The 14362-nt window shown below is 52.8% G+C and overlaps 1 long non-coding RNA gene across 1 annotated transcript; it reads right to left on the bottom strand.

Moving 5' to 3' along the window:
- Positions 1 to 205: 205 nt before the first annotated feature.
- LOC138363044 (uncharacterized) lies at positions 206 to 13097 on the bottom strand. Its single transcript, XR_011227995.1, has 2 exons — positions 10947 to 13097; positions 206 to 931 (listed from the first exon to the last, which is right to left on the bottom strand). It is a non-coding gene; the product is annotated as an uncharacterized lncRNA (long non-coding RNA).
- Positions 13098 to 14362: the final 1265 nt, after the last annotated feature.

Genomic DNA, 14362 nt, shown 5'->3' with positions numbered 1-14362 from the left:
GTACTGGTTTATGTTGGGCTTCACGCCTCTCAACCCCTGCACGGTTATTAAGGCAACAACAGCTTGCAAGAACCAGCAACCAGCCAGCAAGAATACCTTAGTCCTGAATATAGTTACCTGAGGAGGACAAGCTTGGTAAGGACGGAGCACCACGGACACAGAGCGGGAAGAACATGTCTGACAAACTTGATAATAATAATTATAATAATAATAATTTTTATTTAGGTGATGTACATACATAAAGAGATTTTACAAAGTTTGTTGGCTTTAAAGATAGAGCTAGTACATACAATGCCTAAAGCCACTATTACGCAAAGCGTTTCGGATAGAGTTCTTTGACAAGATCACCAGGATAATGTTAATAGAAAGACAATTCCCTTACAAAAGGTTAGTGCTAGTATAACTAGTAAGACGCTAAACTGGGCCCATACCCACTGATTGTCATAAATTGTATACTTTGACATTCAGGAAAGTCCTGGGTAAATACTGGCTGGGAACATGGTTGTTGATTTGTGGAACAGGTTACCGGGGTGACATCATAGACTCTGGATCACTTGGTTGTAAATAGGTAAAGTGTGTCATGTCACTAGCTGCCACCTCATTGGCTACGTTGTTTGTAATGTCATTGGTTGTAATGTTATCTATGCCGGTCGTCATGTCACTGAATGTAACGTCACTGGCGGTCACGTCACGATGTTACCTTATTGGGTGTCATGTTACTGGATGTCACTTCACTGGCCGTGACTGCTGTGTCATGTCACTGGCATATCGTGTCAGCGGACACGCGCCACTGGGAAATGTGCCAAGTTATAACCGGTAGTTATCACGCCATGTGAAATGTAGGTGGGTCAATACTTCCGGTGGCGGTGGTGAGGCAGGAGCGGGGATCTAACCGGAGACTGCCGCCCCTCGCTCCTCCTCCCTCACTTATCTGGAAGAAATCGAACACTTCGTTAAATAAGCGACGCATTATAAAAAAGCAAAATATAGCATCGTGTAATTAACGTTCCTTATGTAGCGGCCTCGACAGGTTACAGTTCGCTTGCTTGCGTTCGTACGTTTCTGGCAGCGCCTATCTGTAAAGTACAACTTGAAAAATAGCATAAAAGACAAATGGAGGGGACCTTCGACAAGCCGCCGGCTTCCTGTCCTCGTCGAGGCCACTAGTGTTAGTGGCTCTCAGGTAAACTCGGGTAAAACATTTGCCATCAACCCTCAACCTTACATTATGATACGGGAGACGTAGTGGGAGGTGCTCGTCCCGTGCAGCACTCAGTAGGAGGGGGACAAGAGGACAGGAATACCACAGCTGTCCACACCTCCTCCCACACCTGGTGTGGGACACGACGCCACCGCCCCCACCTCTCCACTCAGTCACCCATCCAGTTAGTAGGCATCCATCAGTCTCAGGAGACTATGGAGTTGCGCTCTGGTTGTCGGTCAGGAGTGGCCTCACCGGGGCGCAAAGCCAGGGTAGGTTGATATGGAGAAGCTGTTACCCAGGTAGCAGGTCCCCCCCTCTCCACGGCGCTGAAAGTCAGTTACTGTACTGACAAAACCACGGTGTTAGGGGGCATATATAGCTGAGTGTGTCGTCTTGTTCGCCACCATCAGTCCGGCAACCAGGAGGCCTGGTCGACGACCGGGCCGCGGGGACGCTAAGCCCCGGAAGCACCTCAAGGTAACCTCAAGGTAACCATCTCTCTCTCTCTCAACCTCTCAGCATCAGTGACGCCTTCCTTGTAGAGGCTGTAAGTACAGGCTGTTACACTTGACCATCGTGAGTCCATATATGACTTACCATCGTATGGGATATTAGAGGAACTCGTAGCGACAACACAGCACCAGAAATCAGAGCAGCAGTCTACCTGTCACCAAACTATGCTGATCCAAACACTGGCCTCAGCGGCAAGCAATCACAACCATTCACGGGCTGGAAATCGTAGCTATAATTATTCTAATTTGCTTAGATCAGATATTTTAATATATATAAGTCTAACAGTACAAACCGTCCACCAGACTGTGCGACACAGTGGAGGGCCAGGATCAGGTTGGGTTACCGTTACTTGTAGCAGGTGGCTATACCGTTACCTGTGGCAGGTGGCTACACCGTTACCTGTGGCAGGTGGCTATACCGTTACTTGTAGCAGGTGGCTATACCGTTACCTGTGGCAGGTGGCTATATACCGTTACCTGTGGCAGGTGGCTACACCGTTACCTGTGGCAGGTGGCTACACAGTTACCTGTGGCAGGTGGCTATACCGTTACCTGTGGCAGGTGGCTATACCGTTACCTGTGGCAGGTGGCTACACCGTTACCTGTGGCAGGTGGCTATATACCGTTACCTGTGGCAGGTGGCTATACCGTTACCTGTGGCAGGTGGCTACACCGTTACCTGTGGCAGGTGGCTACACCGTTACCTGTGGCAGGTGGCTATACCGTTACCTGTGGCAGGTGGCTACACCGTTACCTGTGGCAGGTGGCTATATACCGTTACCTGTGGCAGGTGGCTATACCGTTACCTGTGGCAGGTGGCTACACCGTTACCTGTGGCAGGTGGCTACACCGTTACCTGTGGCAGGTGGCTACACCGTTACCTGTGGCAGGTGGCTACACCGTTACCTGTGGCAGGTGGCTACACCGTTACCTGTGGCAGGTGGCTATACCGTTACCTGTGGCAGGTGGCTACACCGTTACCTGTGGTAGGTGGCTACACCGTTACCTGTGGCAGGTGGCTACACCGTTACCTGTGGCAGGTGGCTACACCGTTACCTGTGGCAGATGGCTACACCGTTACCTGTGGCAGGTGACTACACCGTTACCTGTGGCAGGTGGCCACATCGTTACCTGTGGCAGGTGGCCACACCGTTACCTGTGGCAGGTGGCCACACCGTTACCTGTGGCAGGTGGCCACACCGTTACCTGTGGCAGGTGGCTACACCGTTACCTGTGGCAGGTGGCTACACCGTTACCTGTGGCAGGTGGCCACACCGTTACCTGTGGCAGGTGGCCATACCGTTACCTGTGGCAGGTGGCTATATACCGTTACCTGTGGCAGGTGGCTACACCGTTACCTGTGGCAGGTGGCTACACCGTTACCTGTGGCAGGTGGCTACACCGTTACCTGTGGCAGGTGGCCACACCGTTACCTGTGGCAGGTGGCCACACCGTTACCTGTGGCAGGTGGCCACACCGTTACCTGTGGCAGGTGGCCACACCGTTACCTGTGGCAGGTGGCTACACCGTTACCTGTGGCAGGTGGCTACACCGTTACCTGTGGCAGGTGGCTACACCGTTACCTGTGGCAGGTGGCTACACAGTTACCTGTGGCAGGTGGCTATACCGTTACCTGTGGCAGGTGGCTATACCGTTACCTGTGGCAGGTGGCTACACCGTTACCTGTGGCAGGTGGCTATATACCGTTACCTGTGGCAGGTGGCTATACCGTTACCTGTGGCAAGTGGCTACACCGTTACCTGTGGCAGGTGGCTACACCGTTACCTGTGGCAGGTGGCTATACCGTTACCTGTGGCAGGTGGCTACACCGTTACCTGTGGCAGGTGGCTATATACCGTTACCTGTGGCAGGTGGCTATACCGTTACCTGTGGCAGGTGGCTACACCGTTACCTGTGGCAGGTGGCTACACCGTTACCTGTGGCAGGTGGCTACACCGTTACCTGTGGCAGGTGGCTACACCGTTACCTGTGGCAGGTGGCTACACCGTTACCTGTGGCAGGTGGCTATACCGTTACCTGTGGCAGGTGGCTACACCGTTACCTGTGGTAGGTGGCTACACCGTTACCTGTGGCAGGTGGCTACACCGTTACCTGTGGCAGGTGGCTACACCGTTACCTGTGGCAGATGGCTACACCGTTACCTGTGGCAGGTGACTACACCGTTACCTGTGGCAGGTGGCCACATCGTTACCTGTGGCAGGTGGCCACACCGTTACCTGTGGCAGGTGGCCACACCGTTACCTGTGGCAGGTGGCCACACCGTTACCTGTGGCAGGTGGCTACACCGTTACCTGTGGCAGGTGGCTACACCGTTACCTGTGGCAGGTGGCCACACCGTTACCTGTGGCAGGTGGCCATACCGTTACCTGTGGCAGGTGGCTATATACCGTTACCTGTGGCAGGTGGCTACACCGTTACCTGTGGCAGGTGGCTACACCGTTACCTGTGGCAGGTGGCTACACCGTTACCTGTGGCAGGTGGCTACACCGTTACCTGTGGCAGGTGGCCACACCGTTACCTGTGGCAGGTGGCCACACCGTTACCTGTGGCAGGTGGCCACACCGTTACCTGTGGCAGGTGGCCACACCGTTACCTGTGGCAGGTGGCTACACCGTTACCTGTGGCAGGTGGCTACACCGTTACCTGTGGCAGGTGGCTACACCGTTACCTGTGGCAGGTGGCTACACCGTTACCTGTGGCAGGTGGCTACACCGTTACCTGTGACAGGTGGCTACACCGTTACCTGTGGCAGGTGGCTACACCGTTACCTGTGGCAGGTGGCTACACCGTTACCTGTGGCAGGTGGCTACACCGTTACTTGTGGCAGGTGGCTATACCGTTACCTGTGGCAGGTGGCCACACCGTTACCTGTGGCAGGTGGCTACACCGTTACCTGTGGCAGGTGGCTACACCGTTACCTGTGGCAGGTGGCTATACCGTTACCTGTGGCAGGTGGCTATACCGTTACCTGTGGCAGGTGGCCACACCGTTACCTGTGGCAGGTGGCCACACCGTTACCTGTGGCAGGTGGCTATACCGTTACCTGTGGCAGGTGGCCACACCGTTACCTGTGGCAGGTGGCTACACCGTTACCTGTGGCAGGTGGCTACACCGTTACCTGTGGCAGGTGGCCACACCGTTACCTGTGGCAGGTGGCTACACCGTTACCTGTGGCAGGTGGCTACACCGTTACCTGTGGCAGGTGGCTACACCGTTACCTGTGGCAGGTGGCTACACCGTTACCTGTGGCAGGTGGCTACACCGTTACCTGTGGCAGGTGGCTATATACCGTTACCTGTGGCAGGTGGCTACACCGTTACCTGTGGCAGGTGGCTATATACCGTTACCTGTGGCAGGTGGCTACACCGTTACCTGTGGCAGGTGGCTACACCGTTACCTGTGGCAGGTGGCTATATACCGTTACCTGTGGCAGGTGGCTACACCGTTACCTGTGGCAGGTGGCTACACCGTTACCTGTGGCAGGTGGCTATATACTGTTACCTGTGGCAGGTGGCTACACCGTTACCTGTGGCAGGTGGCTATATACCGTTACCTGTGGCAGGTGGCTACACCGTTACCTGTGGCAGGTGGCTACACCGTTACCTGTGGCAGGTGGCTACACCGTTACCTGTGGCAGGTGGCCACACCGTTACCTGTGGTAGGTGGCTACACCGTTACCTGTGGCAGGTGGCTACACCGTTACCTGTGGCAGGTGGCTATATACCGTTACCTGTGGCAGATGGCTACACCGTTACCTGTGGCAGGTGGCCACACCGTTACCTGTGGTAGGTGGCTACACCGTTACCTGTGGCAGGTGGCTACACCGTTACCTGTGGCAGGTGGCCATACCGTTACCTGTGACAGGTGGCTACACCGTTACCTGTGGCAGATGGCTACACCGTTACCTGTGGCAGGTGGCCACACCGTTACCTGTGGTAGGTGGCTACACCGTTACCTGTGGCAGGTGGCTACACCGTTACCTGTGGCAGGTGGCCATACCGTTACCTGTGGCAGGTGGCTATACCGTTACCTGTGGCAGGTGGCCATACCGTTACCTGTGGCAGGTGGCTACACCGTTACCTGTGGTAGGTGGCTACACCGTTACCTGTGGCAGGTGGCCACACCGTTACCTGTGGCAGGTGGCCATACCGTTACCTGTGGCAGGTGGCTATACCGTTACCTGTGGCAGGTGGCCATACCGTTACCTGTGGCAGGTGGCTACACCGTTACCTGTGGCAGGTGGCCATACCGCTACCTGTGGCAGGTGGCCACACCGTTACCTGTGGCAGGTGGCCATACCGTTACCTGTGGCAGGTGGCCATACCGTTACCTGTGGCAGGTGGCCATACCGTTACCTGTGGCAGGTGGCTACACCGTTACCTGTGGCAGGTGGCCATACCGCTACCTGTGGCAGGTGGCCACACCGTTACCTGTGGCAGGTGGCCATACCGCTACCTGTGGCAGGTGGCCACACCGTTACCTGTGGCAGGTGGCCATACCGTTACCTGTGGCAGGTGGCTACACCGTTACCTGTGGCAGGTGGCCATACCGCTACCTGTGGCAGGTGGCCACGCCGTTACCTGTGGCAGGTGGCCATACCGTTACCTGTGGCAGGTGGCCATACCGTTACCTGTGGCAGGTGGCCATACCGTTACCTGTGGCAGGTGGCCATACCGTTACCTGTGGCAGGTGGCTAAACCGTTACCTGTGGCAGGTGGCCATACCGCTACCTGTGGCAGGTGGCCACACCGTTACCTGTGGCAGGTGGCCACACCGTTACCTGTGACAGGTGGCCACACCGTTACCTGTGGCAGATGGCTACACCGTTACCTGTGGCAGGTGGCCATACCGCTACCTGTGGCAGGTGGCCACACCGTTACCTGTGGCAGGTGGCCACACCGTTACCTGTGGCAGGTGGCCACACCGTTACCTGTGGGAGATGGCTTCACCGTTACCTGTGGCAGGTGGCTATATACCGTTACCTGTGGCAGGTGGCTACACCGTTACCTGTGGCAGGTGGCTACACCGTTACCTGTGGCAGGTGGCTACACCGTTACCTGTGGCAGGTGGCCATACCGTTACCTGTGGCAGGTGGCTATACCGTTACCGGTGGCAGGTGGCCATACTGTTACCTGTGGCAGGTGGCTACACCGTTACCTGTGGCAGGTGGCCATACCGCTACCTGTGGCAGGTGGCCACACCGTTACCTGTGGCAGGTGGCCATACCGTTACCTGTGGCAAGTGGCCATACCGTTACCTGTGGCAGGTGGCCATACCGTTACCTGTGGCAGGTGGCTACACCGTTACCTGTGGCAGGTGGCCATACCGCTACCTGTGGCAGGTGGCCACACCGTTACCTGTGGCAGGTGGCCATACCGTTACCTGTGGCAGGTGGCCATACCGTTACCTGTGACAGGTGGCTACACCGTTACCTGTGGCAGGTGGCCATACCGCTACCTGTGGCAGGTGGGCACACCGTTACCTGTGGCAGGTGGCCATACCGTTACCTGTGGCAGGTGGCTACACCGTTACCTGTGGCAGGTGGCCATACCGCTACCTGTGGCAGGTGGCCACACCGTTACCTGTGGCAGGTGGCCATACCGTTACCTGTGGCAGGTGGCCATACCGTTACCTGTGGCAGGTGGCCATACCGTTACCTGTGGCAGGTGGCTACACCGTTACCTGTGGCAGGTGGCCATACCGCTACCTGTGGTAGGTGGCCACACCGTTACCTGTGGCAGGTGGCCACACCGTTACCTGTGGCAGGTGGCCACACCGTTACCTGTGGGAGATGGCTTCACCGTTACCTGTGGCAGGTGGCTATATACCGTTACCTGTGGCAGGTGGCTACACCGTTACCTGTGGCAGGTGGCTACACCGTTACCTGTGGCAGGTGGCTACACCGTTACCTGTGGCAGGTGGCCATACCGTTACCTGTGGCAGGTGGCTATACCGTTACCGGTGGCAGGTGGCCATACTGTTACCTGTGGCAGGTGGCTACACCGTTACCTGTGGCAGGTGGCCATACCGCTACCTGTGGCAGGTGGCCACACCGTTACCTGTGGCAGGTGGCCATACCGTTACCTGTGGCAAGTGGCCATACCGTTACCTGTGGCAGGTGGCCATACCGTTACCTGTGGCAGGTGGCTACACCGTTACCTGTGGCAGGTGGCCATACCGCTACCTGTGGCAGGTGGCCACACCGTTACCTGTGGCAGGTGGCCATACCGTTACCTGTGGCAGGTGGCCATACCGTTACCTGTGACAGGTGGCTACACCGTTACCTGTGGCAGGTGGCCATACCGCTACCTGTGGCAGGTGGGCACACCGTTACCTGTGGCAGGTGGCCATACCGTTACCTGTGGCAGGTGGCTACACCGTTACCTGTGGCAGGTGGCCATACCGCTACCTGTGGCAGGTGGCCACACCGTTACCTGTGGCAGGTGGCCATACCGTTACCTGTGGCAGGTGGCCATACCGTTACCTGTGGCAGGTGGCCATACCGTTACCTGTGGCAGGTGGCTACACCGTTACCTGTGGCAGGTGGCCATACCGCTACCTGTGGTAGGTGGCCACACCGTTACCTGTGGCAGGTGGCCACACCGTTACCTGTGGCAGGTGGCCACACCGTTACCTGTGGCAGATGGCTACACCGTTACCTGTGGCAGGTGGCTACAGGTGACGGATCTCCCAATCCTGAGCACTCCAGGTACAAACTCTATAACCATTCTCACGCTCTACCGCTCTACATTAAAGCCTCCAGACCTTCAGGTATGAGGTATACCTTTGTGAGGCCTCATACCTCCTCATGTTCCTGAGTATGTCATCATATTCCTGGCAACGTCTGCCAGAATGGGTCGACCCGTTATGGTTCATTCTCGTCTCGGTTCAAAGGACAACATTGTATATATAGGTAAATAATTTTTGTAACGCATTACACGTCATCCAGAAACGTCTAACACGTCATCCAGAGACCCTTAACATGTCATCCAGACACGTAAGGGAAGGTCCCATAGGAAGGAAGGATCAGAGAGAGAGAGAGAGAGAGAGAGAGAGAGAGAGAGAGAGAGAGAGAGAGAGAGAGAGAGAGAGAGAGAGAGAGAGAGAGAGAGAGAGAGAGAGAGAGAGACAGACAGAGAGAGACAGGAGAGAGAGACAGGAGAGAGAGAGAGCAGGGTGATGGAGTGTTGGTGGTGCGAGCGACCAGCAGGAGGGTACTACTGACCTGTAAAAAGATACAGGGAGGGAGAGGGAGGGAGGTGGCTATCCCTCCTTCTCTCCCCCCCCCCTCCCTCTGCTCCACATGTCCCAGATCCTCCCCCCCCCACCCTCCTGCCCCTCCCAATATATCCCTCACACCCCTCCCACTGCCGCTGGGGTGAGTCATGGCTGCTCTCCCCCACTCTCACACGCCTACCATTTGTCACCCTTCCCCCCTCCCCCTCTCTCTCTCTCTCTCTCTCTCTCTCTCTCTCTCTCTCTCTCTCTCTCTCTCTCTCTCTCTCTCTCTCTCTCTCTCTCTCTCTCTCTCTCTCTCTCCCTCTCTCTCTCTCTCACTGATAAGGATAGGCTGTCACAATACCGGAAGGATATGACGTCATTGATAAGTAGTGATCCGTCAGGAATCCTCCAGCCTAACGCCCCCCCTCCCCCCAGCACATCCACCCCTGTGGTCGCCACCATCACCACCACCGCTACCATCACCACCACTATCACCACCACCACCACCACCACCGCTACCATCACCACCACCACCACCACCACCGCTACCATCACCACCACCACCACATCACCGTGACAAGGTAACTGAGGAAAGGAGGATAGAAGCACAAACCAGTGAATCTGTACGATGGTACAACATGGTTGCAGCTGGCAATCCCAATCATTATGGCCGAAGAGGAGGAAGACGAGGGAGAGAATCAGTAATAGCGAGAATCCGTCTTGGATACAAATATCCATGGAGATATGGAATGGAAACAACAGTTGATCAGCGAAGTTGCAGAATCTGTGGTGAGAGTGACGGACACCGCCTTGAACACTATCTACGTGAATGTGAACACCTGAGAGACATTAGAAATATGTGTAGAATAATAAACCCCACATTGTTTGAGTTAGGAAAACACTATTTGTCAAATATTGATACTGTTCTTAAAAGATTTCCCCATTTTGTACCCGCAAGATAACGTAAGCTTTTAAGGGTTGATAGATGTTAATCTTCTTGTTTGAGGAGCTGTTCACTTGAGACAGTTAAGCAAGTCCCAGCTGTGTCTGGGTACAAGTGACAGGATGAACAACCCAGCGGGTTTTCTTCCTATTGGGGAGTGTTGTACATGCTGCTATGGCGGTGTGTCCACTCACAGGATGAGTGATGCTGCCCAATAAACTCGACCCTCGGGGCAAAATTAAAAAAAAAAAAACATCACCACCATCACCACCACCACCACCACCACCATCACCACCACCACCATCATCACCACCACCACCATCACCACCACCACCACCACCACCATCACTACCACCACCATGACCACCACCACCACCATCACCACCACCACCATCACCACCACCACCACCACCACCATCACTACCACCACCATGACCACCACCACCATCATCACCACCACCACCATCACCACCACCACCACCACCACCATCACTACCACCACCATGACCACCACCACCACCATCACCACCACCACCATCACCACCATCACCACCACCACCACCACCACCACCGCTTCTGATCTCAACAATAATAATCAAAGCCTTTGATGGAATACATAAACTAAGCCTAACGATCATTAGTGGCGATCCACTAATTAGTAATTATCAAATCTTTAATATCATAATATTCTAGTAATAACAAATGTTATGTTCTTGTGGCAGCCGGTTCTCCTTTAAATTGAGATTAAACATTTCCTTGAACGTACCACTAGTTCAGTTGTTCAATAAACCCTTGAACTATATGTTTAACACCTCTCTAACCTTGTCCATGGAGGACAGAAGAAAACGTATATATGCTGATTAGCACTGTAAATGTGTGGCCACGTCTGTGGTAGAAAATAACAAAAAAATGGTTCAGTGCGGGACTAATATTGACCCTTACACCCGTGGCATTAAGAGTCAGTGTGGTCTGGTCACACTCAATTGTAAATCAAGTTTATGTTATATAATGAAATATACTTAAGAGTACCATCGTATAAACGTACAGTGGTACAGTGGTATGAGGTAGGTGGTGTTACACAGCCACAGTTCCAGGTAATGTGGGTAACACAGCCTACTGTGAACTGCGCCCTAACTTGCTGAACCTTTTTCTTTACACTTGGACAGACAAACTGTCAACTACGTAACCATTTGTCTCAGAGAGCACTTGTATGTGGTTCTTCCTGTGGTAAGTTAGACGTCGTTGATTGGCTGATATTTCACATCTTGACCAATCATAGTTCGCCATATTGTCACTTGTCCCCATTGGCTTAATCCTTCAGTGGCAATAATCCGGGAGTTTCACCTCACGGAAAACAGTCCTTCCCTGTGTTCTTCCACACGGCAGCAAACAAGTTAATACACCTTGTAACAGTCTTCTAGACATCTGGTCTCCAGAGCACGAATTTGGGCCCCGTCACCTGGTGTTGTCTGGCGGTGAGAGACGCCTGTGTCGCCTCATGTTGGTGATCTATATTCACCAGGAAGTTCAAGACTGAACAATGCTATAGGGATTAAGCATTATTAACTTATAAGAGCCGCTGGAGACTCGGTCGTGTGGCTGACCCGTCATATTACTGGCGCCTGACCGCTTCCGCTGGTCAGGTCTACAGCGCCAGGGACGTGAGGACGCTCCTCCGGATACACTGTAATCACCGACACTCGAGTGTTACGTGAGGTGTTTCTCCAGTTTATCTTGGAGGAAGGACGACCTTAGAAGGGTGGACAGTTTAGGGTCGCTATATGTATGAGGTGTGCTCGTGGACTACGACAGAGGAATACGAACACTTCTGTATATTGAGTATTATGTAGGCAAATGTCCCCACGTCACCTCACTATAATGGTCTGTCTACTACATAATACCACAGGAGTTTGAGGTTAATTATCTAGGGAATGAAGCTTGGGACATTTACACAATTTGTTGACACGTTTGACACGTGTCAAACTAGCAGTTTGACACGTTTTTGCCGTTTCCAGCACTAGCAGGTCTGACTTCGCTAAGACAACGAGGAAATAAATAATAAAGGCAAGGCACATGCATACTATCTGGCTGGTCTCACGTAGGTGGTGTACAGTGCAATTCCTCCTTATTGAGTTTCCAGACTGTTGTTCTGTCAGCTTATAGTGTGCTTCTGTTGACATTTCCCTATTTATATACCTCAGGAGCCATGCTTAGGTGTTTTAACTAATACTGAATCTTCCATGTCTTACAGAGTATTTATGTTGCGAAATGTAAGACATGGCCAATTGTCTAATGCTTTGTTTGTTCATCTGTCAGAAGATGTTCACCAAATTGATTGGGAGATGACTTCTTCAATAACGAATTGTAAAAGCACTTATAACAGGAACATAATTGAATCTGCTTTGATACAGATTACAAAAGATAGTAATTTGAACATTAGCAGTGGTTTATATAACTTAGATCCTTTTTTAATAGATCAATTAAAGGGCGATTTGAGTAAGATCATTGGAACACATTTGTCTTACTAATTTATTGTAAATATTTACTATCTTATGCTATGACTATCTATGTGTGGGCCTGTTGGTGGGAATGAATAGGAGCTGCCTCGTATGGTCTTGTGCGGCTCATATTTGTGTCCACCTAATTCCATTCATTTATTATTGTACCTCACCTCACTCCACCATTCTCTCCTGCCTATATATGTCCAATACTTGAAAACCACTCCTTCTGAAGATGTATTAATATACGATAGTACTTAAGGAAATTCCTGTTTCAATTTTCCTCCGTGGTCTGACACTGTCACATTTTTAATCACGTGTTTATTTTTCGTTATCAACACACATATATGTATGTATGTATATAACGAAGGAGGATCACAGTTGTAGCTGTAAAGGGAACACAGCCGAGGATAAAATTAGAGAAAACATTAGGGGTGAGGGAGGGTTCAGGTAGCCACCATCACAAGTTCTGTGTTCGTCCTGGTGCCCCTCAGCCCCCCCCCATCCCAAGCCCCCCTCGGAGCATGTTCCAACAATTCACAACTACTTTTCATACACGAGCACTTGTAGATGTACACAAGCGCTTGTAGATGTACACAAGCGCTTGTAGATGTACACAAGCACTTGTAGATGTACACAAGCGCTTGTAGGTGTACACGAGCACTTGTAGATGTACACAAGCGCTTGTAGATGTACACAAGTGCTTGTAGATGTACACAAGCGCTTGTAGATGTACACAAGCGCTTGTAGGTGTACACGAGCACTTGTAGATGTACACAAGCGCTTGTAGATGTACACAAGTGCTTGTAGGTGTACACGAGCACGTGTAGATGTACACAAGCGCTTGTAGGTGTACACGAGCACTTGTAGATGTACACAAGCGCTTGTAGATGTACACAAGCGCTTGTAGATGTACACAAGCGCTTGTAGATGTACACAAGCGCTTGTAGGTGTACACGAGCACTTGTAGATGTACACAAACGCTTGTAGATGTACACAAGCGCTTGTAGATGTACACAAGCGCTTGTAGGTGTACACGAGCACTTGTAGATGTACACAAGCACTTTTAGATGTACACAAGCGCTTGTAGATGTACACAAGTGCTTGTAGATGTACACAAGTGCTTGTAGATGTACACAAGTGCTTGTAGGTGTACACAAGCACTTGTAGATGTACACAAGCGCTTGTAGATGTACACACGCACTTGTAGATGTACACAAGCGCTTGCATATGTACACAAGCACTTGTAGATGTACACAAGCGCTTGTAGGTGTACACGAGCATTTGTAGATGTACACAAGCACTTGTAGATGTACACAAGCGCTTGTAGATGTACACAAGCACTTGTAGGTGTACATGATCGTGTCTGTATATAGAGCAGTGTGCGTGAGTATCTGGGTGGTGGCTGGTGGTGTTCCCCGTTGCTGGCAACAGCTGCAACACAGATACAAGATTGTGGGTGAGGCGTCTGGTCCTCCTGACTCACCTGTGAGGTGTCTGAGCCTCCTGACTCACCTGTGAGGCGTCTGGTCCTCCTGACTCACCTGTGAGGCGTCTGGTCCTCCTGACTCACCTGTGAGGCGTCTGGTCCTCCTGACTCACCTGTGAGGCGTCTGGTCCTCCTGACTCACCTGTGAGGCGTCTGGTCCTCCTGACTCACCTGTGAGGTGTCTGAGCCTCCTGACTCACCTGTGAGGCGTCTGGTCCTCCTGACTCACCTGTGAGGCGTCTGGTCCTCCTGACTCACCTGTGAGGCGTCTGGTCCTCCTGACTCACCTGTGAGGCGTCTGGTCCTCCTGACTCACCTGTGAGGCGTCTGGTCCTCCTGACTCACCTGTGAGGCGTCTGGTCCTCCTGACTCACCTGTGAGGCGTCTGGTCCTCCTGACTCACCTGTGAGGCGTCTGGGCCTCCTGACTCACCTGTGAGGCGTCTGGTCCTCCTGACTCACCTGTGAGGCGTCT

This window comes from Procambarus clarkii, chromosome 10, assembly GCF_040958095.1.
Source record: "Procambarus clarkii isolate CNS0578487 chromosome 10, FALCON_Pclarkii_2.0, whole genome shotgun sequence".
In the NCBI taxonomy this organism is placed as follows: Eukaryota; Metazoa; Arthropoda; class Malacostraca; order Decapoda; family Cambaridae; genus Procambarus; species Procambarus clarkii.
The sequence above is the reverse complement of the archived record's forward strand: the minus strand, read 5'-3'. Positions and strand labels throughout refer to the sequence as shown.